The sequence below is a fragment of the Mustela nivalis genome, assembly GCF_964662115.1.
Source record: "Mustela nivalis genome assembly, chromosome: 13".
In the NCBI taxonomy this organism is placed as follows: Eukaryota; Metazoa; Chordata; class Mammalia; order Carnivora; family Mustelidae; genus Mustela; species Mustela nivalis.
In genome coordinates, this window is record NC_139032.1 from 41,353,666 (window position 1) to 41,380,493 (window position 26,828).

A 26,828-nucleotide genomic window follows, 5' to 3' on the forward strand; every position below is an offset into this window, starting at 1 on the left:
AGAATGGCCACAAATTTCTGGCCATCCCTGATAAATCCATATTTAATGAATCTACATCAGAAATCCAAATTCCAGGCCACTCTTTGGAAACCAGACATCTGGCCTTTCTCTACAAAGACCTTCCACTAAAACTACCTTCAAAGGTAGAGAAAATGGACGGCAGGGTGGAAAAAGATTTTGTCCCCTTGATTTACAGTTGTTTTTAATGACTTTTGAAGTTTCTTAAACCATCAAAGGCATTTCCTTGAAGATTAGGAAGTGACCATAATTTACATTCACTTTGCTTTTAGCCAGAGGGTTGTATCAAACAAATTTTCACAACAGCTTGTTTTAATTGAATAACTTAAACAGAATGAAAAACATTCTCATTCACAATGGTCGACTCTACCTGGGACTGAACCATGTGTACACACCCAGACTTAAACTCAGGACCTTCCCAAACACAGTCACACTATTAAAATTGGCTTTTCTCTTCTTGAGTGAATTCTGTATCTTTTAAATTCACCAAACACCAAGTTGTCCAGAAGTGAGATTCTGTTGAAAGTCACATGAGGTCATGTTCAGAAGTTCATCATCTGGAAACAATTCCCTTTCTACATTAGATCCTGGTTCTCTGTTTGAAGAGGACAAATTCACTAGTTCACTTAAGATACAAGCAATTACAGAATACCCATTTTGTGACAAGGGCTCTAATAAGTGCTAGACAAAAGAAAAAAAAGACAAAAAAAATTCTTGCTTATACAGCACATTTATATTGTAATGGAGAAGGAATACATATAAACTTTGAATTCAAAAAGAGTGTTAAGTGTTCTAATGGTGGAATGCATTGCATGCTACAGGAATAAAGAGGAGGGCAGCATTTGACTCATACTGGGCATAGGGGAGAGCACTTTCCTACAAGGGGAGAGAGCTAAATTAGGACAAATAGGATTTACTTAGAAAGGTGAAAGGGAGTTGGAATGGCTAAAATTAACCAGTTAGGATGACAGGTGTTGGCGAGAATACAAAGAAAAGGGAACCCTCCTACATTGTTGGTGGGAATGCAAGCTGGTGCAGCCACTCTGGAAAACAGTATGGAGGCTCCTCAAAAAGTTGAAAATAGAGCTACCCTATGACCCAGCAATTGCAACACTGGGTATTTACCCAAAGATACAAATGTAGGGATCCCAATGGGCACATGGACCCGAATGTTTACAGCACAATGTCCATAATAGCCAAACTATGGAAAGAACCTAGATGTCCATCAACAGATGAATGGATAAAGATGTGGTATATATACAATGGAATACTATGCAGCCTTCAAAAACTTGCCACCTGCAACGATCTGGATGGAATTAGAAGGTATTATACTATGTGAAGTAAGTCAATTGGAGAAAGAAAATTACTATATGATCTCACTGATATGAGGAATTTGAGAAACAAGACAGAGGATCATAAGGGAAGGAAGGGAAAAATGAAACAAGATGAAACCAGAGAGGGAGACAAACCATAAGAGACTCTTAATCATAGGAAACAAACTGAAGGTTGCTGGAGAGAAGGAGGTGGAAGGGATGGGGTGATTGGGTGATGAACATTAAGGAGGGCCTGTGATGCAATGAGCCCTGGGTCTTATAGACAACTGATGAATCACTGAACTCTACCTCTGGAACTAATAATACACAATATGTAAATTAACTAAATTTAAATAAAAAAGAAGCCTGTAACTATTCCTAGAAGAAAGCAGGCCATACATTAACAGTAATTATCTTCGCATGCTAGAATTTTGGATAGTTTTTATTTTCTTCTTTATAATTTTTTAAAATTTTCCACAATGAATTTATACTATTATAAAAATTGGGAAAATGTTATTTTTTAAAAACTTCAGATGTACTATAGGTTTATTTAGTCTCTTCCTTATTGTTAGACATTTGGGTTTTCCAGGATGGGGCAATGAATATCTTTGTTCATAAAGTATTTTCCAAATTCATACTTATTTCTTTAAAAAAAAAAAAAGAATTTCCATATTGGCAGATCTTTTAACAGGACTATTTGTGATGGTTGGCCTCTTTTCTACACCAGACATCTGTGAGTTTGGATTTTATCATTAGCTATGGCATGCAAGTAAGATGGTCAAGGTTATTGTAGTATAGCTCAAGGAGCAATGCTGGGTGGTTGTTTTGTTTTGTTTTGTTTTAAGATTTATTTATTTAGAGAGAGAGAGGGTGCAGTGCAAGGGGGTTGGGGGAGATAGAGAGAGAATCTCAAACAGACTCCCCACTGAGTGTGGGACCCGACATGGGGCTCAATCCCACAACTCCGAGATCACAACCTAAACAGAAATCAAGAGTCAGACCCTTAACCGACTACACCACTCAGGCAGTGGTGTAGTTTTCTGAATGTTGAGCAGTCCTTTCCACCATGAAGTACTCCATTTCAAACAGTACAAGTTAAGGGTAAATTGCTGAGTTTGAGGAGCTCCTTAGAGCATTGTGCGCATATGCTATCGTAGCAATACCATTTTTTACTGTGAAGTACTTGATTATTGATCTGTCCCACAGACCTCAATTTCTCAAAGGTGGGGGTTTTACCTTAGTGGACTGTTAGGAGTCAGCTGCCTCTCCACTCATTTACACAGAGACTGTGCTTCTGATGTAACATCTACTCATTGATCCTCTGACTCTGCCATATTCTTTCTCTTCATCTACAAACACGCCCCTTTAACCTTTCTTTCTCCTTCCTTCCTTCCACTATTGTGTATTATTTGTTTCAGGGGTACAGGCCTATGATTCATCAGTCTTACACAATTCATAGCACTCACCACAGCACCTCCCCAATGTCCATCATCCAGACACCCCATCCCTTCCACCCCCTCCTTCCCTCCAACAACCCTTAGTTTGTTTCCTATGATTAAGAGTCTCTTGTGGTTTGTGTCCCTCTCTGATCTCATCTTGTTTTATTTTTTCCTTCTTTGTTTTATGCACCTCCATTTTGTTTCTTTTTTATTTATTTTTTTATTTTTTTAGATTTTATTTATTTATTTGACTGACAGAGATCGCAAGTGGGCATAGAGGCAGACAGAGAGAGAGGAAGGGAAGCAGGCTCCCCACAGAGCAGAGAGCCCGACGTGGGGCTCAATCCCAGGACCCTGGTATCATGACCTGACCCAAAGGCAGAGGCTTTAACCGACTGAGCCACCCAGGCACCCCCGTTTTGTTTCTTAAAGTCCACATATGAGTGAGGTCATACAATAATTGTCTTTCTCTGCTTGACTTATTTCTCTTAGCACAATACCCTCTAATTCTAGTCATGTCATTGCAAATGGCGAGATTTCATTTTTTTGTTTGTTTGTTTTAAAGATTTTATTTATTTATCAGAGAGAGAGGGAGAGAGAGCGAGCACAGGCAGACAGAATGGCAGGCAGAGGCAGAGGGAGAAGCAGGCTCCCTGCTGAGCAAGGAGCCCGAGGTGGGACTCGATCCCAGGACGCCAGGATCATGACCTGAGCCGAAGGCAGCTGCTTAACCAACTGAGCCACCCAGGCGTCCCGACAAGATTTCATTTTTATGGCTGCATAGTATTCTATTGTGTGTATGTAAATGTATGTGTGTGTGTGTTTGTGTATATATATACACATATGTATATGTATGTATACAGATGTATATGTATGTGTGTGTGTGTGTGTGTGTGTGTGTGTATACACACCACATCGTTATCCATTCGTCTATTGATGGACATCTAGGCTCTTTCCACAGTTTGGCTATTGTGGACATTGCTGCTATAAACACTGTGTTCCAGGTGTCCCTTCAGATCACTACATCTATATCTTTGGGGTAAATACCCAGGAGCGCGATTGTTGGGTCATAGGATAGCTCTATTTTTAACTTTTTGAGGAAACTTCTTGAGAGTATTTTTCCAGAGTGGCTGCACCAGCCTGCATTCCCAACAACGGTGTAAGAGGGTTCCCTTTCTCTGCAGCCTTGCCAATATCTGTCACTTCCTGACTTATTAATTCTAACCATTCTAACTAGTGTGAGATGGTATCTTACTGTGGTTTTGATTTGCATTGGAAATGCTTTTGATGACTTAAGAAACCAAGTGATAATGATAAAAAAAAATGTAATGTTGTTTGAGACTAAGTCACAGTACATCAAAAGTCACAGAATTCTAGGGTTGGAAGGAGCTTCTCTTCCAAATTTTACTTAAACCAACGTTCTTGGGTGTTATGTACTTACTTTGCATCTGGTCCTATTTCACAACCACCTATGGAGCAGATTCTATTCTAAGGATTCTGGTTCTAAGGTAAGTAATTTGTCCAAGGCATACGCTAATAAACAACTGAGCTGACATTCCAACCCCAGCGGACAGGTTCCAAAGCCCCCGTTCCTGAAGCCCATACTCTGCACACTCCAGCACACACACAGAAGTCAAGGTGAGGAAGCAACCGCCCTAAGGGGCAAAGTGATTTGCCAAGGATTAAAGAACTGATTTGCCTGCTGTCTTATTCACTAATGCAGGCAGAGAATGGACAGCACACCACAATATCAAATCCTGGGATAAAGTAAAAAAAAAAAAAAAAAAAAACTGCAAGTCCTATACACAGAGATGCAGACACTGGTGTGAGAGTACTTTTCCTGGAAGCCAGCCTTCCAGCACATGGGCAAAGCCCTCAATCAGGGCAAGATCTGCCAAGTGAACATCTCTTGCCTTCGCCTCACTGCCTATACCTGCCCTTTAGGGAGATGGGGGTCAAGACAAGGAAACAAACACTGAATCCTTAAACAAATGACAATTCTTAACACCAACAAATAATTAAATTTAACAGAACTCTAATGAGAGTCTTTCCTTTCTTCTCTGCTGAGGATCTTAGCACAATTCTAACTAGGTTTAGCCATGACCTGTACATCACTTTATTTTACAAATAGTTGTTTTACGAATGTTTGTTTATTAGAAATAATTTTGCAAATATAGTACAGGAGAAGGAAGAGGAGGGAGGAGGTGGGGAGGGCTTAATGCTCTGCTCTAGGATTACTGCTGAACTGAAAGGAAATGCCACAGTAATAAGAACAGAGGCTGGATTTAAATCAGATTTCTCCCAGTTCCACTATTTCCTTGAACAAGGTCCTTATTTTTTCTTGGCCTCTGTTTCCTCACCTATACAAAAAGCGGCACCTTTCAGGGCCATTAAAATAGTTAAACGTGATAATGTACGTGAATGTGTTGTTGCTCGGAGTCCCTGTTTTCTAAAACTTAGTGACAAATTTACCACTGTAATGGATACTTGTCATTAAACATTCATCAAAACCCGGAGAATGTACATCACTAGTGAATCCTAATGAAACTACGGACTTTAGATAATCATCACTGGCTTATCCCCTGTAGTACCTGATACTCATACAAGGTGTTAGTAACCGGGGGAAAGTGGGCAGATGGGGTGTATGTGAGAACGCTGTTCAATTCTTCCATAAACCGAAATCTGCTCAGAAACTGAAGTATATCAAGTTAAAAAAAAAAAAAATCATTAGTTGAGCCATCCTTTGACATGTTCTGGGATTTAGGTTGAACTGACACTCCAGTAACACCCAACAGAGCTAGAAAATTTTCTATAGAGCGGTGCAGGGATACTGGCAACAAAAAAGAAGCCAGGCAAGCCACAGGGACTTCCTGGTGTTCAGAACCGAGCACGAGCACGATTGTGTCCACGCTGTAGAGCTCTGCCCTTCCTCACGATCTGCAGACATCCAGCTACTCAGGCACCAGCAGGCCTTGCTGGCCACAGGACTCTCCCACACTGAGGGCTCCCCCTGGTGAACCCAGCGGCCACCATTAGGTCTTCTGCAGATGCATGAGTCCCCGACCCCTCTGTGCTCCACTGAGCTTAATTGCATTAAGAAGAGTGGAAACATAATCTGCTTACTTTGGCAGAATTGGGGGTGGGCTGCAGTGAGTGGGAGAATGCTCTCAGGCAATGAGATTAAAAATGGTTCAGTCCTAGCTCAAAAACAAAATCTCAGGCTGCAAATTAAAAGTATCTGAATGTCTGATGAGATGACTTATTTGTTGAATACATGTGTGCACAAGAATATGGCAACGTATAAGAGTGGCTTACCATGACAATTATAAGCACAACCAAGTCAGAGAAGTGTTTTAAAAGAGAGAGTGGGCACCTGGGTGGCTCGGTCAATTAAGCAGCCAACTCTTGGTTTCTGCTCAGGGCATGATCTCAGGTTCTTGAGATCTGACCAGGCAATCAGCTCCACAGTCAGCCCGGAGTTCCTTTCTCTCCTTCTCTCTCTCCCTCTGCCCCTCCCCCTGTGGGCACACACTTGCGCGTGCTCTCTCTCTCTCTCTCAAAGAAAGAAATAAAATCTTTAAAAAGAGAGACAAATAGGGTGCACATAAGTGGTCTTGGTGTAAACATTTTCTTAAGTCTCCAAAACACAAATAGACTATTTTTTAAAAGTGGGTTTGCAAATCAATAATAAAATCTTTAAAAAGAGACACAAATAGGGTGCACATAAGTGGTCTTGGTATAAACATTTTTTTAAGTCTTCAAAACACAAATAGACTATTTTTTAAAAGTGGGTTTGCAAATCATTCCTCTAGAAGTGAGAACGTATTAGCCATAGGCATAGCGTCCGGACTAGCAGTGGAAGGCAGTTCACACTGTGATGTCACTGAGCATGACATAAACTCAACACGACGGAAAGTATTTCTGGGGAAGCCAGCTAACATACCTATCCTTCAGAGTATAGGCCAAAGGAGGTGAGACTCCGTTATTGGGTTTTTCTCAGTTAGATACATCAAATTCCAAGGGCACTGTTCATTTTATAACCGTACTCAGGGTGAGGGTGGGGGGAGTGGTGGTGCTTGGGGTGCTGCTTTCACATACCAAATAGTAAACAGGGCCCGCAGAGTTCCTGCAGTGTGATGGTTGACCCCAATATCTCCTGAGGCCTGAGGGAAAGCAGTGGTTACAAACGAGATTTTGCTCTCATGGCTTCAGCCCCACTTGACTGCTGGAAGTAATTAAACAGCCTTCATGTGGGCTGAAGACGGTTTTTGTCATTGACAACATTCTAGAAACACTATAAGGTCAAAGTGTTGCCCTAATGTCACTCCTAAGCCAGCAGGGGCCCACCTCTGGCTTCATCTCAAGACAACTCCTGCATCATCTCAAATTTTTTCAGATGTAATTTGCCTGCGTGGGGTCCAGCCATCTGAAATCAGAAGTTCTCTGGTGATTCTCATGAGCCACCAGGTTTGAGAATCACTGCTGTGAACAACAGCACTTTCTTTTCTTCACCTCGGAGTAGAGGTGGTAAAGGGGGCTTTAGTGCCCAAAGACAGAAGGTAGGTTTTTTGGCATATCTGAAAACCATCAGAGTGGAGTGAAGTGGTGGGTCTAGGGCTGGGGTCCCACCCAGAAGACCAGCACCAGGAAGAGGCTAAAAGCAAGATCCAGTTTGGGGAGCAATGGGGAAAAGGAGAGGGAGACAGGATGGCCCCAGACAGAGAGGAAATGAGGGAAACTGTCCAGACAGCCTAGCTGGGAGGCCATTCCTAGGAAGCTAGTCACATGCGTGACAAGTACAGACATGAGGCAGCGGTTTCCCAAAGTAGCAAACTCGTTAGAAAGGAAACAGTCTAAAATAAAAGACATTAACATCAAGTTTAGCCAGCAAAATTTTGGGCAAGGACTACTTTCCATTGCATTCCAACTTTTCCCTCGCTGTGAATCTTTAAAGACACAGTTAAATATGTGTATTGCAACAGCAAACTTTATTACCCACAAGGCTAATATCTCTCCATGCTTCCTCCCCATATTATGATAGTTCGTGTTATGATAGAAATAATCATTTGGGTTTAGGCAGGAAGTCGGAGGTCTCCCTGAGATCATCACTTGTGGTCACTATTGATCAGAGTAAAAGGGGAGTTGAGGCTCTCTCCTTAATCATCTGCTGCAAAATATAAACACTCAGACCTTCTGGTCTATAAATTAAAAATCCCTCACGTGACTCCAAAGTCTAATTCCTCCCATCCAAGTGCTAACTAGGCCCAACCCCACTTAGCTTCCGAGATCAGATGAGATCAGGTGCGTTCAGGGTGGTGTGGCCGTAGACCAAAGTCTAATTCCTTTTTGTGTTCCTAGTGTGCCAGTTTCTTCGCGTCAGTTCTTCAATGAAACAGGAGCCACCATTTCATGCCTCTTCTAACATTTGCTACCAAGTTCATGAACCTCGATCCTTTCCGCTGGAGCCCATCTCACTACCTACAGCCTTCTGCTTAGGATTCACAATTTGGCTTTTTCTGCTCAATTCAAAAAATATTTTGCCTCTAGCCTTCTGCTTAGGATTCACAATTTGAGTTTTTTCTGCTCAATTAAAAAAAAAAAAAAGATCGATCCTTTGAAGGAAATAAAACTGTTTTTTTTCTTTTTATATTATAGAAAGTCAGGTAATAACTCCACAACGTTTATATCATGTTCTCTACCTCACACATCTCTTCATAGACAGACATCAATTAAGCCTTTGAACGAAGGATAAGCACTCTAAGCCATTCACTTTCTGAACACTTCAGAAGTTCAAAAGAACCTCAACCTACAAAATAAATGTTACTTAAACCTTCTCAGACTTCCTTTCATCATCTGTAGAGTGAGGATCTGTAACACTAATTTCACAAGGTTGTTGTAAAGATTGCGTTTGTTGTTGTTCTTAATTAACAAATTCAAATGCTCTCACTTCCTGGGCATCTGTGCTCCTTACCAAGTCATCCCCTTGAAGTCTTCAGTCTTGGTCTTAAGATGTCTGAAAAATCTAGGTCTTAGATTTTGAAGTTCTGATGTCAGATCTCTCTGGCCATAGAGCTAATGATTCAGAGGCGATACCTCCAAGCCCTGGGCTGTCCATGATAGCAAGCCTGCTGTGCAACACCACAGATCATCCCTGACTATGTCTCTTTTATCTCAAGTGGTTGTCATCATTTGCCATATATATATGGAGAGAGAGAAAGCGCTAGATTATTTTTTTTTTTTTTTTTTTTGAGAGGGCGGAGGGGCAGGAAGAGAGAGAAGCCTAAAGCAGGCCTCACACTCAGCGCAACACTCAATGCAGGGCTCAATCTCACAACACTGAGATCACAATCTGAGCCAAAATTAAGAGTCAGATACTTAACTGACTGAGCCATAGAGGCATCCCATCATTTGCCATTCTTAATGCAGACAAACACTTCAGTGGGGGAAGGGATGTACGAAGACTTGAGCTTTCCTACCACTGAATCTCATAGCCTGTGATTTCTACATACTACAAGGAGTTTCATGCCAGAGCAACTTACAAAGTTACAGACCAGGAAATGTCAGGCGCCCAAGTGGCTCCGTTGGTTGAGCGACTGCCTTCGGCTCAGGTCATGATCCTGGAGTCCCGGGGATCAAGTCCTGCATCGGGCTCCCTGCTCAGCAAGGGGTTTGCTTCTCCCTCTGATCTTCCCCCCTCTCATGCTCCCTCTTTCTCTTTCTCTCTCTCTCAAATAAATAAATAAAACCTTAAAAAAAAAAAAAAGGAAATGTCTCTGTATTGGGGGTAAAATAAAGGCCACTGGTTTCCAATAAAGCAATCCAGCAACAACCAACATAGGAGGCTTCACAGCATCTGCAAGGCAAATGAGGACACGGCACATCGTTCCCTCCTAACCTGAACGGTTAAACTGGCGTTGTGCGGGCTTCTTATCCAAATAAGAAAAGCAGAATGGGTTTCACCTAGAATTTTTAGAAGTTCAAAGCTAGTCCTGCCCAAGGAGGTTTCCTCATCTCCCCACCCTGAAGTCAAGCTCAAAATCCAGAGTGTATTACAAATGGATTTCTAAACGTGAATTTATAGGTCCACGGGTTTTATTCGATTTCCTTCTGCTGCAGTTTTGTCCTCAGCATTTAGAAGATCAGTTAAGTAACAACAAGCAGAGGCTTGATATGGTGGCCTGGTCTTTATGGGTTGAATTTTGTTCTCCCCAAATACATAGATCGAAGTCTTAACCCCCAGTACCTCAGAATGTGACTATATTTAGAGACAGAGTCTTTAAAGAGGTAATTAAATTAAAATAAGGTCATTAGGGTAGCCCTTGATCCAATATCATTCATGTCCTTCTAAAAAGAAAAAATTAGGACACAGGTGGGTAACTGAGGAAACACCATGTAAAGACACAGGGAGAAGAAATCAGTTCCACAAGCCAAGGAGAGAGGCCTCATGAGGAAACAGCCCTATTAAAACCTTGATCTTGGACTCCTAGATTCGAGAATTGTGAAAAAATAAATTTGTACTGTTTAAACCACCAAGTCTATAGTTCATCGTTACGGCAGCCATAGCAAATTCATACATATGGTACACAGGGATGAAGAGTGTGAAAGTCTTGGGTAGCTACGTAATAGAGTCCAATGGCCACTCAACTCCTGCTCCTTTTCTATACTGAAAAGTTACCCCCAGTGACCTCTTAATCACCAATCAATACCTCCAGCAGTGGCTATTTTTAATTGTTACAGAATTCTAAGGGCTTAAGGCACCAACTGTTCTCCAGTACTGGAGCAAAGTTGTTTTAAAATGCTATAGCGCTTCACGCCAACCTACTGTGTGAAAGCAGTGGATCTTCGGGGAGGCCGCAGTCAGGGAGGAGATCAAAGTTACCGAGCTGTGGCAGATGGGGAGGAGGAGCCTGATTTTTTTTTTTTTTTCTTAGAGATTTTATTTACGAGAGAGAGAGAACATGATCAGTTAAAGGGGCAGAGGAAAGAGGGAGAAGCAGACTTCCTGTGGAGCAGGGAGCCTGATGCAGGGCTCGACCCCAGGACCTCAGGACCATGACCTGAGTCAAAGGCAGAGCCTGAACCGATGGAGTCACCCAGGTGTCCTAGAGTCTGATTTTCTTAAGATGAGGCAATTATTGAAAGAAAAGGTGAAGGAAGTAAGGAGAGTGACAGGAGAGGAAAGGAAGAGAAAATGCCCTTGCATCTGGAATTTGCAAAGAGCCGTGGGCTGGACCACAACAGGATGGGTTCACCAGTGCACAACCACGTCCTGCACATTACACAGCAATGACTTTGTGCTACAAAAGGTTATACTGTCTTTTCAGAAATTAAGCAGAGATTTATCCCGTACTTAGTAGAAATTAGTTCTTCAAGTGCCTTCCCATTCTTGTGTGCTTTTTTAAAATTTTTGTTACTTTGATAAATGGATTTTAATGGGCATGCCAGTGGCCCTCCCCAAATCCAAGCCCAAAACAGAAAAGTGGCCACACCGGTGAGTCCTGAGGACGCAGAGACCTTAGATTTGAACACTTGTCCTGCCGCCTGACATCATCTTGGCCAAGTACAGTTCTCTTAGTCTCAGTTGTCTTAACAGTGAAAAGGGGCTGAAACACCAGCCTGGAGTCATGCTGTGAGAATCGGATGCACAGATACGTGAGTAGACAACTAGAACACAGTGAGAACTCAGCAAATGTTGGCTCTGACCACTGCTACTTCCACTGGTGTCACTATGACTCTTATTCCTACTACTTGTCAAACATCCTCTTTTCTCCTTTCCCACCATATGCTCCCCTTGACCAACTAGCCTACATCCTCACCACCTTGTGTTCCCAAAGAGGATCACTTGATTTTGATAGCCTCCAGTCCAATGAAACAGCTGTCCCAAAGGCTGCCAGGGACCCACCATTAGATACGTCAACTTGAACTTTTCTCCAACAATCCTCTCTGAACTTGACAGTACACAATGGTGCCCTCCACCCACTGTCTGCATAACTGCTTCTGTACCAGGTTCTATACCTCTGTATACTCCTGGTTCTCTTTTGACCTAACCACTGCCTTTTTCTCTTTCATTTGTTCTTCTTTCTCTTTCTTTCTTTCTTTCTTTTTTTTTTTTTTAATCTTCTCTGGGTCATGCTGCACTGCCAAAAATATGGCATTTCTTAAAATTTTCACCTCAGCTAGCTTCTCACTATGTATCCACTCTGGCTAACACTTCTAGACATATGTGTTCCCAGACCATAGCCCAACCCCGTCCCGTAGCCCCCAGTGACATGGTCACAAGGACCTGCTGCATCCTCCCCATCTCTACACCCCTGTCCACGTATGCCCCTGCCTGGAATGTCTTTGCTTCCATCCTGATTAAAACCTTTAAGTATTAAGGTCTTGTGAAATGCTTCCTTCAAGATGTCCAAAGACATGATCATTCCATTTGGCAAAATTTCCTTTCTGCTGTAGCAGAAGAATCACATTTTATTTAAACCTATCATGGGGCATTTATCACATCCTACCTGATAGTGTAGGTATTTATGTGTTTTGAAGGCAGGAGGATGAACTATTACTGCATGTGATAGGCATTCAACACCCATTTGATAAATGGGTTTTAATGGGCAGGCCAGTGGCCCTCCCCGAATCCAAGCCCAAAACAGAAAAGCAGCCACACCGATGTAGCTCTGAGGATGGTGGCAAATGAAATCAGCAAATACAGTCAAACTATGCTTTCATACACTGATGTCACTGAACTCTTTTCATTTAGACTTGAACATATCTGTGAGTCTGGGCTATAGAGATGTTGTGTCTAGTTTCCTCTCTAAAAACAAAATAAAAAGAGGTTAGGGGCACCCTTTCTCTTAAGAGAAACATCTTCAGGGGTGCCCATAGCTCCGTGTTTGGCTTCCTCTAGTTAAATAATTTCCCAAAATCCTCTGCAAAGTTACAGAAGACAAGCTCAACCAATTCACAAACAACACAAATCCAAAAAAGTCAACTCTTATCAGTGAGGACACAATCAAGATCCACGCTCTCAACAACTGGAGGCTAGAATAATAGACTGAAGCCAGTAAGTTCACTTTCCACAGTACAAATGTAAAACTGCTTTCCCAAAAACGGACTGCATGTGAACGGGAAAGTGCAGACCTGCTTGGACAGTAATTTATGAAAGAAATAGTCTGTCTTCGAATGATTCGAAAGAAGAGAGACTTTACTCTCTGCGTTCAGGGTGCAGATAGATAGATAAATCTTTTTTAAAGATTTATTTGAGAGACACAGAGAGAGCATGAGCAGGAGGGGCCGGGGAAGAGAGAGAGAATCTCTGCTGAACACAGATCTCATGACCCTGAGATCACGACCCAAGCCGCAACCAGGAGTCAGAACTTCTACCCACTATACCACCCAGGTTCCCTGCACCCTACTTTCAGACAGAACTCTCCTTCCAAGTTGTCCAATAGTGGCAAGGGCTTCGATAAAGACAGAGGAAGGGATTCTCGTCCCAGAGAGGGAGTGTGGATTCAGTGCTTTCTGGGGTCCCCTTTAACTGTGAGACAGAATTTCCCTGCATGATTGTCCTCTACCTCTCCCCAGCCTCTTCTCACAGAACTCTCCTCCATCTCCTGGCAAGCTAGTCACACAGTTCTTCCCTTCTTAAACTCACTGCACTGTCCACTCCGAGTCTTAATATGCTTTATCCGTGCTGTTCCATCTGCCGTGAATGCCCTTCCCCAACTTCTACGAAACTCCCACTTGCCTGGCTAACTTCTGACCCTCCTTCAGGTCTCGGTCTCCCACACCAGTTCTATCTGCTTGCATAGAATCCTGGGATACCCTCCCCGCATGTGGCATTTCATTGTTTCTTTGCAGTCATTTGATTAAAAGTCAACTTTGGGGGGCACTTGGGTGGTTTAGTGGGTTAAAGCTTCTGCCTTCCGCTCAGGTCATGATCTCAGGGTCCTGGGTTCAAGGCCTGCATCAGGCTCTCTGCTCAGCAGGGAAGCTGCTTCCGCCTCTCTCTCTGCCTGCCTCTCTGCCCACTTGCGATATCTACCTGTCAAATAAATAAATAAAATCTTAAAAAAAAAAAAAAAGTCAACCTTTTTACCCTAGTCTGTAAGCTTCTCAAAGATAACAACCATGATTGTTCTGTTCACTCAAGTCCCTCCTCTCCTGGTCATCTTCTCTGGCCCAGAGAAACTTAGTAAATATTAGCTGAGTGACTGGCTTATCACAGTGCAAACACCGGAGCTATAAGAAAACACTGTTGGAAGAGAAATACCGAGGCTGGGGGCATGGGGGAGTGCGGGGTGAGCAGCGCATGTCTGAATGGCTATGTTTTGTCGTTTTCTCTTTGGTGAATAGCTCACAAACTGCCCATGGTACAATCCCCAAGTTTCAAATTCTTAAACATTTGCCCCAGAAGTGGGACCCCTGGCCACAATGGAGCAAAATCCTCCCTGCCAAAAACCTAAAATAATGTCTTTATATATGAAACGGCTATAAAAGTTTTCCATTCTGGAGGGTCAGGAAGAAGTGAGGGCAGACTGATTTTCACACTGCCCTTGCTTTCTCTGTACTAATCCCTCAGATGGTCCCAGAGCTCGTGAGTCTGTTCCAGCTGGGAGAAGGAATCAAGTGGGACCAAAGCCAGGGAAGTGGTGGGAGACCATCTATTCTTCCCTGTCCATGAAATCTAGAAGAAAGCTTGATTTCTCATTTCTGTTTTCACCTATGGACCGAGCAGCTTGCCACAGGCATGGTTCTTTCCAGCCTTCACACCTGTGTTAGTAGAAATACTCATTGATCCTTGTCATTCATCATGGATCATGCTAGTTGCTTTCCAAATGTCCTTTAGCCCCATGAACATCCGGTAAGTGTCCGTACCCTCACTTGACGCAAAGGAAACTAAGTAACTGGGCCAGCATTACCGAACCAAAGAATATTGTAGCCAAGGACTGGAACCCAGCTGAAATTTATTCAAAGATCTTTTTTTTTTTCCCTATTACACCACTTCAATTTAATATTTGAGCTCTCCTATTAATACTTCCTTTTGGTTTCAAAACAATCACTAATGCTTATTGGATGAAACCGAATTAGCCCACCACGATATAACAAAGAGGAAGATTTGCATAAAACAGCATTAGTGCACTGCTATTGTGTGTTGTTGTGTTGGCCTTTCCCAGGAGGGGAATCGCTTTAATGGGAAAAACAAATCTGGGCTACGAAAGGGATTGGACAGGAAACACCCAGCAACTTTGAAACATGTGGATGAATTCTCATCTGGGAATGTCAGTCCTTTCTGAAATTCTCCTAACTTCACAGTGGTTTTGGCTGATCATTGACAAAATGAAGAATTTGTGTGCTAATAGGAAATGGAGATCCTGGGATGAAAATGGCATGGCGTTGAGGGCGACTTCACAAGATATGAAGTCATTTTTTGTGGGAAGAATTTAGGGAGCATTTGTAAGTCCTGAGCAGCTGATAACGCTTGACAGAAGGCAGAGGTAGGATCCTAGGGACTTGGAAAACTACAGGAAGGACGTGGAGCTCAGTGGGTCCTGGAGTGTTATCTGTTTTGGTCTCTAGAGAAGTCAGATATGAAAGTTTCAATGATAAAATTGAGAGTGAAGAGTAACATATAATCTAAGAAGCCTTTGCAAATGCACAAAAGAAGTATTTTTGACATCGTATCAGCAACCCCATAAATAGGGAGGGATAAGAGTGAAACCAAAGACTATTTTGTTACTTCCTTTAACCCTACCAACAAGAGGCCAAGAACTTTTGGTCAAAAATATCCTAACTTTGCAGTATCCCTGTACGCTGTCCTCCAGTGAGTAGTTCTTCCCACCAAACATAGTATCTGCAGGCAGCCAGAAGAGCCCAGATCACAGCTATATTTTCTTATCTTGATGGCCAAGTTTTAGAACCCTTTGAAATGCAGCAGTCCGCAGTCACAGCAGTAAGAGAAACTGTAGTACAGACAAAATGCGGATTTCATTAGGGAATTGGTTTTTTTCTTTCCCAGACCCTCAAAGGTCTCTGCTGGAGCCTCTCACCTAGTATCACAAAAGCTATTAAATCACTTGAATGAAAGGGTCAGGGGCCAGAGCTGGCCAGCCCGGTTCAGACCACCCAGCACTCCACAGGGGGAGCAACACCAGATTCAGACAAGATAAGAAGCTGCTGTCCTAGGTAACCTGGCCCAGGGAAACAGCCTTTCCAGAGAGTTACAGGAGCCCATTGTGGGGGATGACTGTGTGCTCTGCAAAGGCAGAATTTGTCTAACTCACTTTACCGGCAGTCTTGGTCTCTGACGAGAGAAAGAAGAGTTAAAAGATATTTTTGAAAAATCGTAAGAAAAGCAGGAAGCCAAATCTTTGGGCCTGTTTTCAAAGCAAATGCTAAAAAGCTCCTATTCCCCCTTGTCTGTGTTTAGAAGACTGAACCGTGTCCGCCAGTGTCAGAGTATCATAGCTGGAAAGATACTCAAATTCACTTAAGCCAACTCTTTTGTTTTATTGATGGAGGAGGTGAAGTTTAGGGAGTATTAGCTGGCTCATCCAAGACTGGTAGCAAGTTTATTTCAAGACTTGAAACACCATGAGGACAAGGGCTCTGTCCACACTATACATGCTGATCTTTCCACAGTCCTTGGAAAGTAGCACCGGACCGGGCATGTAGCAGGCACCTGCAAACATTTGGAGTGAGGTTGGGGGGTCGGGGGGAAGGAAACTGATGACCACATCCTATTTTCTTTTTCCTATAAATATACAATGGCATAAAACGTCATTGGGGATGGGGATGGAGGCTGAGTTCTTACCTTCATATGTCAATCGAGGACCTCAGCATACTAGACGAATCCCTTTCTCCCAATCTCTGTGGGATGGCCTAATCTAAACTCAGTTTCTAGGAATTAGACTGCTCCTGAAGTGTCCCAAGAAATAATCCAGCTCAGTTCAGCCCCACTCAGCCTAGCCCATCCCCAGAAGCAGAGTATCCCTGGGAGGCTGATTAAGAATTGAGAACAGCCCTGGGTGGAAAGATTCTAAGACAAGCATTGCTTGGTCGTGTGCTAGGTCAAGTCAGACCACACATCCCATCACATGGAGGAGGGAACATGGTGTGAGAGCACCTTTGGTTCTGCCCAAGTCCCTTCCTCACTTGTGAAAATGGAAAGGCATGGATGGAAAGAAGAGCAAGGAAACAGTGATGAGGTTGGTGGGAAAGCTGGTCGAAAGCCCTGCTTTATCAGCCAAGCATGCAAAGCCATGTTGCATATAACTTTTATGCTCAACATCACCTGAAATTCAAGTTGATCATTTAGATATGAGGTTTAATATTAACCAGCCACAGGACAAGCATTTAATTGCCCAGGACAACATAGAGCTGTGCTTATCCAAAAGGGATCTCACCTGCTTCAGAATCACCCGGATAAACTCTCAGGCCCTCCCCAGGCCTAAAGTGGGAGGGTGTGGCCTAGGCACCCGCCTTTCAGCAAGCTCCCAACTGGTTCCTAGGACACCAAGTTCTGAGAATCGGTGAGAAAGAGAAAGAGCAAAGTTGTCGACATTTTCCTAGAATCATACTAAAGGCACTTTTATCAAGTATAAGCAGGGGGTGGGGAGCAATTCTTCAAGCTTTAATGAGAGCCAGGGATGGTTATTGTCAGTTTTCCGGAGCAGAAACCTGGGGAAGGTTTGGATCACTAGGTCTGGCCTGCAAAGCAGCCGTGAAGAGGTTAATCTCTCCAGCAAGATTCCCAGGCCATAAACTCTAACCAACCCCCGGAAATGCTCTTTTTAAGCTTTGTAATTCACACCAGGCAACAAGACTGAGCACAGGAGTCCAAAAAAAAAAAAAAAAAAAAAAAAGGCAGAAAGGAAAATTAAATGCCTTGAAAATTACTTCTGTGATCCAGATGAAAACTAAAAGAAACTCTTCACTACAGCACCAAATCTGGGTAATAAGAAAGAACTTAAACATCAGTTTAAACTGAAGTTTAAACTTCAGAACAAAATGATTTCTTTGCCTCTCCAACACTCCCTCTCATCCCCATAAAAATAGAAACCATGCTTTTAAAAAATATATATCTCCAAATAGAACTAAACCAAAGTCAGGTATCCAAAACTCCATCTCGGGCAAACTTCCCCCTCTCTGAATACCGTGAGGATAGCATCCGTTGTGTTAGTTTTTTCATGTCCCTTTGCCATTTCATGTAGCTAAGAAACCTTCTCATCCAGGGTGGCGGCGCGGGTGGGTTACAAAATTTAAAATGGTGATTTCACTGGTGAGTGCCATGGGGACGGGTCCAGAAACCTTATAATCTGTGGTCCGTACTAAAGGGACTCCCGTGGTGGGCATATGGGTTTTTAACAGGGCAAACTGCCACCTTCCTGAGTTGACATGAGAACTAAACTTTGGCAAGCGGACTCTGCACACTTCTTGCGAAGAGACGGGAAGCGAACGCTACCACGCAAACCACCTCTGGAGCTTTCTGCTAACAGGACATTCGGAAGATGAGAGGAAGGACGTAAAGCAGATACTTACAGGTAGTGGGTTTCCTTTCCAAGCTAAAAAGCTAGAAACCCGGGGCCCAGGGCAGGCGGGAAGGCGGGGGCGAGTCACTGACCCAGTAATCTCGGGTTTAAAGGGCTGGGAGAGGAAGGGGGAAGGAACTAAATCCTAGGAAAGGAAAAGAGCTGAAATTCCAGTCTTTCAGGTCAGCGGAGTGTACGCTTTCTTTGTACTAGAAATCCCTTCACCCACCCCGCAGGGCAAGGCAGACCCGAAGTTCCCATACTCACTCCGCGGTCCTTGCTGGTGCTCTCCGAGGCGGCGGCGGCGGCGGCGGCTGCGGCAACTTCCCGACGGCCAAGCCTCAGGACTCCCCCTGCGGAGGGCATGATAAAGGGTGCGTGCGGAGCTGGCGGGAGCCCGACCTCCCTGGCGCAGAGCCAGCGCTCCCCAGTCCCTTCTGCTGGCTGGCCCCGCAGGGACCCAACTGAGCTTTTGTTAAAAAGGTCCCTTGCTCGTCTTCCTGGCGGCTCCCCAGCCTCCCCTTCCACTAGTAGTTCCGTACTAACTGCTCTGCCACGGCTGAGCCGAAGCTGCCTCTCCCGCCCGCGGCACACGGGCACACGCGCACACGCGCTCGCACACACGCGGACACACGGACGCACACGGCATATACACAGTCGCCCAAACACACCGCGCACCGGCGCCCGCAGGCCACCCACACACGGACCCACGCTCACGAGCGTGCACACATTCACGCAGCCCCCCCCCACGCGTGTGTGCGCACACTCACACATGCCACTCACATAGCACACACCCGTGCACTAACACCCACCTACACTCGTCCTCTCACAGACACACACCCGCCGTAAGCACACGCACAAGCTTTTTTCACGGACCTTCAAACTCTTCAAACACTTCCCCCCCCACCAACCTCTTTTCTTCAAACACATTCCTCCCCGGAAAGGTTTTTATTCAAATTCAGGCAAGATGCATCGGCGGGCACTCCCGAAAGGGGGAGGCCGGGGAACTGGCCCCTTTTAACTCTTGTCACAGCCTTTAAAGAAAAAGAGGAGCTTCTGTTTGTAAGTCCCTCCTTCGGGGTTCAACCTACAGGGCTTTCCACGTGTTGGACTTCTTTTTAAAAAGTCACAAACGTTCCAGTCATCTCATCTCATTGATACAGGGTGCGTGACCCCGTCGACTGAGACACAGCACAGGTCAAGAAACAGCCCTGCAGAAATTCATTTCATTAAACTTGCCAGGGTTCAGTGGGCAGGTAAAAGTCTTGCTCCCTGACAACTGCGTAATGAAATGTCTTCCTGTGTTTCATCTCCATCAGAAAAAAAAAAAAGTAATAGCATGCCATCTGTCCCAACTTTTAAATTGACCATAAATAGAGAAGTCCAAGTATTATCTCACTTTGGGGGAAATGTTTCTGTTGAGACATGTCTGGTTGTTCTAAACTTCAGCGAAAAGAACAAGGCGCTGTAAACCCAGTCTCCCCTAGATTGTGGTTCCCTGGCACAAGGTGACAAGCCATATCCCTTGTTTTCCTTGAAAACAATGAGAAGAAAGAAGGAAAGTGAAAAGAAAGGGGAAAAAAATTGTATGAGGGAGGGAGGAAGGGAGGAAAGGAAGGAAGGAAAGAGAAGAACAATTATTTTATTTTACAATATGCTTTATGGATACCTTAGGAAGGAGGGGTGTATATATACACTTACTCAATGTCACCAGAACTTTAAAATCTTCAAGAATCTCTCAACTCAGGATGCCTGGGTGGCTCAGTTAGTTAAGCATCTGCCTTCAGCTCAAGTTATGATCCCAGTGTCCTGGGATTGAGTCCCCCGTTGGGCTCCGTGTTCAGCGGGGACCTGCTTCTCCCTCTGCCTGCTGCTCCCCCTGCTTGTGCTCTCTCTCTGACAAATAAATAAATAAAATCTTTTAAAAAACAAAAAGCTCCCCCTACTTGTGTTCTCTTTCTCTCTGACAAATGAGTAAATAAAATCTTAAAAAAAAAAAAAAAGAATATCTTGTTTCATCCCATTTGCTCCAATAATAAATGGATGAAACTTCTTGAAGAAACACAAGGTTCTCCATAAGTAAACAAACTTTGTTCACTAAACCATCATTAGGAAACAAAATATAGTGACAATGTATGATTCGAGTACTAATCTCGAAAGGGCAAGAAATAAAGCCTTACTAATAACAGGAAACACAGTGTGATAGATGATTTTGCTCTCTGACTGAACTTAAAAATTTACCAGCTTGTGGATATCTTAACTGCAAAGAAATGATTGTAGATACTATTAGTTGAGACCCGAAATCCATTTGATAAAGGAATGACAATAGGCAGTTGCGTCAATATGCTTCTCACAACATCTGGGCTAAATAAAGTTTATGGAAATAAACGTTTTACATCACTTCTGTGGGGGAAAAAAATACCTTCAGCATTCTAAACCAAAAATAACAAACAACTTAGATTGAGACATATTTCAGAATGTCTGCAGGAGATGTAATTTTCTTTAATGTAATTGGTGTACATTGGCCTAATGTTTTGCTGAACATATTCTAGAATAGACAGATAGAGTCAGGCTCGCCAAAACATCTTGATATCCAAAGTACCGGCTTATACAAAGAAGTCCCCCTCTCTCTCTTAAATCTCCCACAAATGGATAGGGGCCATTAAAATTACACAATTATCAACTTCTATAAAATACCCCTTGAAAAGCTGAAATGCAAAGCCAAATGTTTTAAAAGAACAAGCAAAGGAACAACCAAGAATCCCTCCCTGAAAAGCATGTGCTATTGTGCAGGAACAAAATGCATTTCAAAGAAATCATTCTATTTCTAACCTCAGGGTTGGAGTGATATGAAAAACATAAAATGTTTTGGAGATTAGCATTCTTTTTTGGACTGTAACATGTATAATTTTTGCTGACCTGTTAGAGAATGTAGCAGTCTGAGAAGCACAGCCACCGTCCTCACCAACAACTCCCATGAGTGGGTTAGGAGTGTGCCTATTAAACATTGCTAAGGGCACCAGCACATTGCCCTGTGAAAATTGTTTTCCCCTGAGTCTACAAAACCTGATGACTACAGGGAGCAATGCTGCAACAAAGAATAGAAGGGTCATACTCTAAATAGGTCAACTTAAAACGAAACAAAAAAGTAAGTAAAATAAAAGCAAAATCAAATACCCTGTACAACAGAAAAGAACAGAAACTCCAAGAATGTTGGAGGCAGAGGCTTGCTGAGCTCAGGGTCTGGAATTGACAGGGTGGATAGGGAATGAAACAACTCCCCAGCTCCCACTCCACCCCCCTCACACTTCCCCTATCATCCTCCCTCCCCCACCCCCACTGCCACAGCAAGGCAGGAAGAAGAGTGGTGTGCTCTGCTCAAAATCAGAAGAGTGTAGACAGATACCACTCTTAAACATAAGTGCAAAATCCTAACTAACATATTTACAAATCTATTTGGAAAGATACTATGACAATATGGTTTATTTCAGGATGGCAAGGATGGTTCAAAATGAATACATCTAGCAGTTTCATATTCTTTTTATTAAAGATTTTATTTATTTATTTGACAGAGAAAGAGCATGAGTAGGCAGTGCAGCAGACAGAGCGAGGGGAGAAGCAGGCTCTCTGTTGAGCAAGGAGCCTGATGCGGAGCTCAAACGCAGGACCCTGAGATCGTGACCTGACCTGAGCCGAAGGCAGCCGTTTAACCAGCTGAGCCACCCAGGTGCCCCGTAGGTTTTTTGTTTTGTTTTGTTTTTTTCAGTTTTGTATTTTAAAGGAGAAAAGAAGCCAAACGATTGTCTTAATAAATGCAGAAGAACACTACTCAGTAAAATTCAATACTCATTCACTAAGAACAACAAAAAAACTATTATTAGGCAACTAGGAATAGAAAGGAAGTCTTTTTACATGATCAGAGACATCAATCAGAAATCTTACATTTAATGGTAAAATTTTAGCAACTACTAAAGGAGGAACAGGACAAAATTGCCTGCTACATTTCCCACAATTCAACATTGGATAGGAGATCCTAGCCAATACAGTAAGTCAAGAATAAAAAATAAGGCATGAGGATTGGAAAGGAAGAAAATAACCTTATTATTCATAAAAGATAGGAGTCTATAAAATATCTTTTAAATATCTTCTCAGCGGGAAGGAACAGACTTTCCCAAACACACACTAAGTAATACACCTGTTAACAAAGGGATCCTCCCGGTACTTTATGTTAGGAGCCAGTGGTCCAGCTGGAGGTCTGAAAGAAGATTTGGGACCTTTCATTTTATGATGGCTGATACTCATATCATGTGCTTCACTGAGTCTGTTATATTTTTTTTAAGATTTTATTTATGTATTTGAGAGAGAGGGAGAGAGAGGGAGTGGGAGGAGGGGCAGAGGGAGAAGCATACTCCCTATAGAGCACAGAGCCCAACAAAGGACTCAATCTGGAGACCTTGGGATTATGACCTGAGCCAAAGGCAGATGCTTACACTACTGAGCCACCCAAGTGCCCTTCACTGAATCTATTAGAGTAAATGTTTCCCATCCTCCATCTCAAAGCTATTGCTTATGGAAATGGAAACGTCAAACTAAAAATTCTACTTATCACATTATCATGTCCACATTTGTCCACTAAATTCCAGCAGGAAAGCAGAATAAACAGACTCATTCTATTCCACTGTGCCCTCACAATTGAAAATTAAATAGGCTATGCATTTTTCTGTAATTAACTTGAACACAGCTTCAAATGCTAGTATTAAAGTAATCAGACATTAGGTTTCTGTACACACATTGAAAACGTGAAAAAATCATCAGGAATCCTTTTTATGTCCATCTTTTATAGGACAAGGCAAAATGCACCAAAGGCAACATAAACAACTTAATTTTACGATGTTTTGCATTTCAACTGTCTGAGATTTGGGAGTGATTTTATCTTTCAAAGCTTATCACCAGGACCAATTTTATCTTTCCAAGCATAACATAAGGAGTAAGGAGTTTTCACTGATTGACTCTGGAAAAATATCTTAACTCCAACTGCCTCAAAAGATTATGAATTTTATATCATAAAGAATCAAAATAAAAATAGCTGTTACATTTTTAAAAAGAGATCATGGCAACTTAGGCCAAGTCAGAATACTGTACTCTGAAAGTAACAACAAACCCACAGGCAAAAGATACTTTACACATCTTAGAAATAAATGGCACAAATCTACTAACAAAACCCCAAACTTGTTTAGAAATATGAGGCTGAAGTCACGCACTTGTACTTGTCTTGCAGGAATCGGAATGAGCTGATCTGTTAAATTCTCTGCAACAAGGGAACTCAACCTAGTATAAGGTAGGTTCTGCACAGACCATGGGAGGACCACGTGCCTGCACTCAGAAATCTTACAATACCACCGGAGGAGATAAGAACATATAGAGAAATACCTGTATATTGAGATGTGATTAAGGATAGCTAATATCTATTGAACATATACCCCTTTATGAACATGTTCACCATACCTGTATTTATTAACTCAACTAGTGCTGATAACTCTTTTTTTTTTTAAGACTTTATTTGACAGTGAAATAGAGAGCACAAGTAAGCAGAGCTGCAGGCAGAGGGAGAGAGAGAAGCAGGCTCCCTAGTGAGCTGGGATCCTGATGCAGGGCCCTATCCCAGGACCCTGGAATCATGACCTGAGCCGAAGGCAGCCACTGAACCCACTGAGCCACCCAGGCACCCCAGTCCTGACAACTCTAATAACTTGAGTGGATCTCAGGGCTCAAACCATACCATCAGTTGTCTGTCTTTCCACTGACAAGCTCTGCTTTGTTTCACTTGGTCTAGTAACCTTATTTTCTCCTAGTAAGTACAAGCTTTTCCTTCTGCTTTTTAAAAATTTTAACTGAAGTAGAGTTGGCATATAATATTATATTAGCTTCAAGTGTGTGAAACAGCAATTCAACTTGTGTAGATATATTATGAAATGCTCACCATGATCAGTGTTCTTGTATAGGCTTTTTCAAGGGATAGAAGACAGCCAGCCCCCCAGACCTATATTCCTATGGTTTGCAATCCAAAAGGAAGAATGTAATCTTCCATATCAGTTCTAGCAGAAAAACCTGAGGATGACTGAGGAAGAAGTAGGAGTTTTAGATAGTTGACAACTTAGCATCCTAAGTTGAAAACTTAGCAGCCTATTTAGTTTTGTTGTGGACCTAAAACTGCTCTAAAAAATAAACTTGAACATATTTTTTTTTTAAATTAAGAAAAGCTTTATTTTTAAGACAAAACAAATAGCACAAATACACATCCAAATGCACGTGAGTAGGTTCACTGGGTTTTATAAAAGAGAAAGCTGCACTCAGCTGTCAGTTATAACTAGAAACATCAAGGAGATGCCCCTTGTGTCTGGTGGCGTGGGTACAACATGTGCTTGTCTAAGAAGTCATTCTGTGGTGGCATCAGTGTGGAAATGCACGAACGAGTGAGGTGATTAAAAGGCAGGAGTGCAGGTGGGTGAAAGCTTTAAGACCCTTTTCACCACCCTAATGTGCTCTTGTTCTGCTCTGAGGAATTGAAGCAATCAGCAGATCACCTTACAAAGAACTTAAATGTCAAAGAACACTTTCAGGTACCTAAAAGAGATCCAAGATTGTTACTGAAGTCATACAGGGAGGTGAGTAGGAGAAAATAGTTTATGTTCTCAAAACCCAGGTTTCACACAATATGAAAAGAAGAGACCGATCTCAGTAAAGGCTGGTCTTTTTCATGATGCGCAGGAACTCCTGCTCGTTGACTTCTCCATCTCCGTCTCGATCAGCCTCATCGATCATTTCCTGCAACTCCTCATCAGTGAGGTTCTCACCCAACTCCTTGGCCACGCGCTTTAGATTTTTGAATGATATCTTCCCAGTTTCATCATCATCGAAGAGCTTGAAGGCTTTCAGGATTTCTTCTTTGGTATCTTTTTCAGACATTTTCTGAGTCATCACAGTCAAAAAGTCACTGAAGTTCATTTTTCCCGTCCCTTCCTTATCAATTTCACTTATCATTTTCTTGATCTTTTGTTTCTTGGGTTCAAAGCCCAGAGCCCTCATCACCACCTTAAGTTCCTTAACATCTATGGTCCCAGTCTCATCTGCATCAAAGAGGTCAAAAGCTTACCGGATTTCCTGCTTCTGCTCTTCGGTGAGCTCTGGTTTAGGACTCATCCTTTTTCGCTGGGCAGACGATGCCATGCTTGCCTTCTTAAAGTTAGAGGCCATTGGGGGTGGACTCCGTGGGCCGTTGTTACGGCAACCGACGTACACACTGATTGGGCGCTGTTCCCACCGTCCCCTTGAACATATTTTTTTTTTTAATTCAAAAACTAAAAACAAAACAAAAAAACAATGGTAACTCTGGTCATAATCCCCAGAGAATCTTTCAAGGAGGAAAGATAGTCTTTAAGAATTTCACATGGAGGGCTGCCTGGGTGGCTCAGTGGGTTAAGCCTCTGCCTTCAACTCAGGTCATGATCTCGGGGTCCTGAGATAGAGCCCCACATTGGGCTGTCTGCTCAGCAGGGAGCCTGCTTCCCCCTCTCTTTGCCTGCTGCTCTGCCTACTTGTCTCTATCTCTATCTCTCTCTCTGTCAAATAAATAAATAAAATCTTAAAAAAAAAAAAAGTATTCCACATGGAGAAACTGAGACCCTTATGTACTGTTTGTTGGTGGGATCAGAAAATGGTGCAACCACTGAAGAAAACAACCTGAAGTTTCCTTAAAAAAAAAAAAAAAATTTAAATATAGAATTAACATATGATCCAATAGTACTCATGAAAGAAATTGAGGAAGACACAAAAAAGTAGAAAAATGTTCCATGCTCATGGATTGGAAGAACAAACATTGTGAAAATGTCTGTGCTATATAGAGCAATCTACACATTTAATGCAATCCCTATCAAAATACCATCAAATTTTTTAAAGAGATGGAACAAATAATAGCCAAAGGAGTGTTGAAAAAGAAAGCCAAAGTTGGTAGCATCACAATTCCAGACTTCAAGCTCCATTACAAAGATGTCATCATCAAGACAGTATGGTACTGGCACAAAAACAGACACATAGATCAATGGAACAGAAAAGAGAGCCCAGAAATAGACCCTCAACTCTATGGTCAACTAATCTTTGATAAAGCAGGAAAGAATGTCCAATGGAAAAAAGACAGTCTCTTCAACAAATGGTGTTGGGAAAATTTGACAGCCACATGCCGGAAAATGAAACTGGACCATTTCCTTATACCACACATGAAAATAGACTCAAAATGGATGAAATACCTTAATGTGAGAAAGGAATCTATCAAAATCCTTGAAGATAACACAGGCAGCAACCTCTTTAACCTCAGCCACAGCAACTTCTTCCTAGAAACATCGCCAAAGCCAAGGGAAGCAAGGGCAAAAATGAACTATTGGGACTTCATCAAGATCAAAAGCTTTTGCATAGAAAAGGAAACAGTTAACAAAACCAAAAGACAACTGACAGAATGGGAGAAGATATTTGCAAACGACATA

General features: G+C 42.6%; 1 protein-coding gene and 1 pseudogene across 4 annotated transcripts in view; both read right to left on the minus strand.

Annotated features, from left to right (window-relative positions):
* FREM1 (FRAS1 related extracellular matrix 1) overlaps window positions 1-19,887 on the minus strand; it is a 187,797-nt gene extending 167,910 nt beyond the window's left edge. Inside the window, exons 1-2 of one of the 3 annotated variants that reach the window (XM_082695032.1) lie at window positions 19,203-19,887; window positions 18,559-18,644 (exon numbers count right to left, since the gene is read on the minus strand). The gene's annotated coding sequence lies outside the window, so the exon portion shown is untranslated. Of the gene's footprint in view, window positions 1-18,558; window positions 19,179-19,202 lie in introns of those variants that run through there. The other 2 variants (XM_082695031.1, XM_082695033.1) reach the window with 2 other exon arrangements.
* A 4,641-nt stretch (window positions 19,888-24,528) lies between these two features.
* LOC309846880 (centrin-2 pseudogene) lies at window positions 24,529-25,612 on the minus strand (annotated as a pseudogene). Its single transcript has one exon. The product of its transcript is annotated as a centrin-2 pseudogene (transcript).
* Between the last annotated feature and the right edge of the window lie 1,216 nt (window positions 25,613-26,828).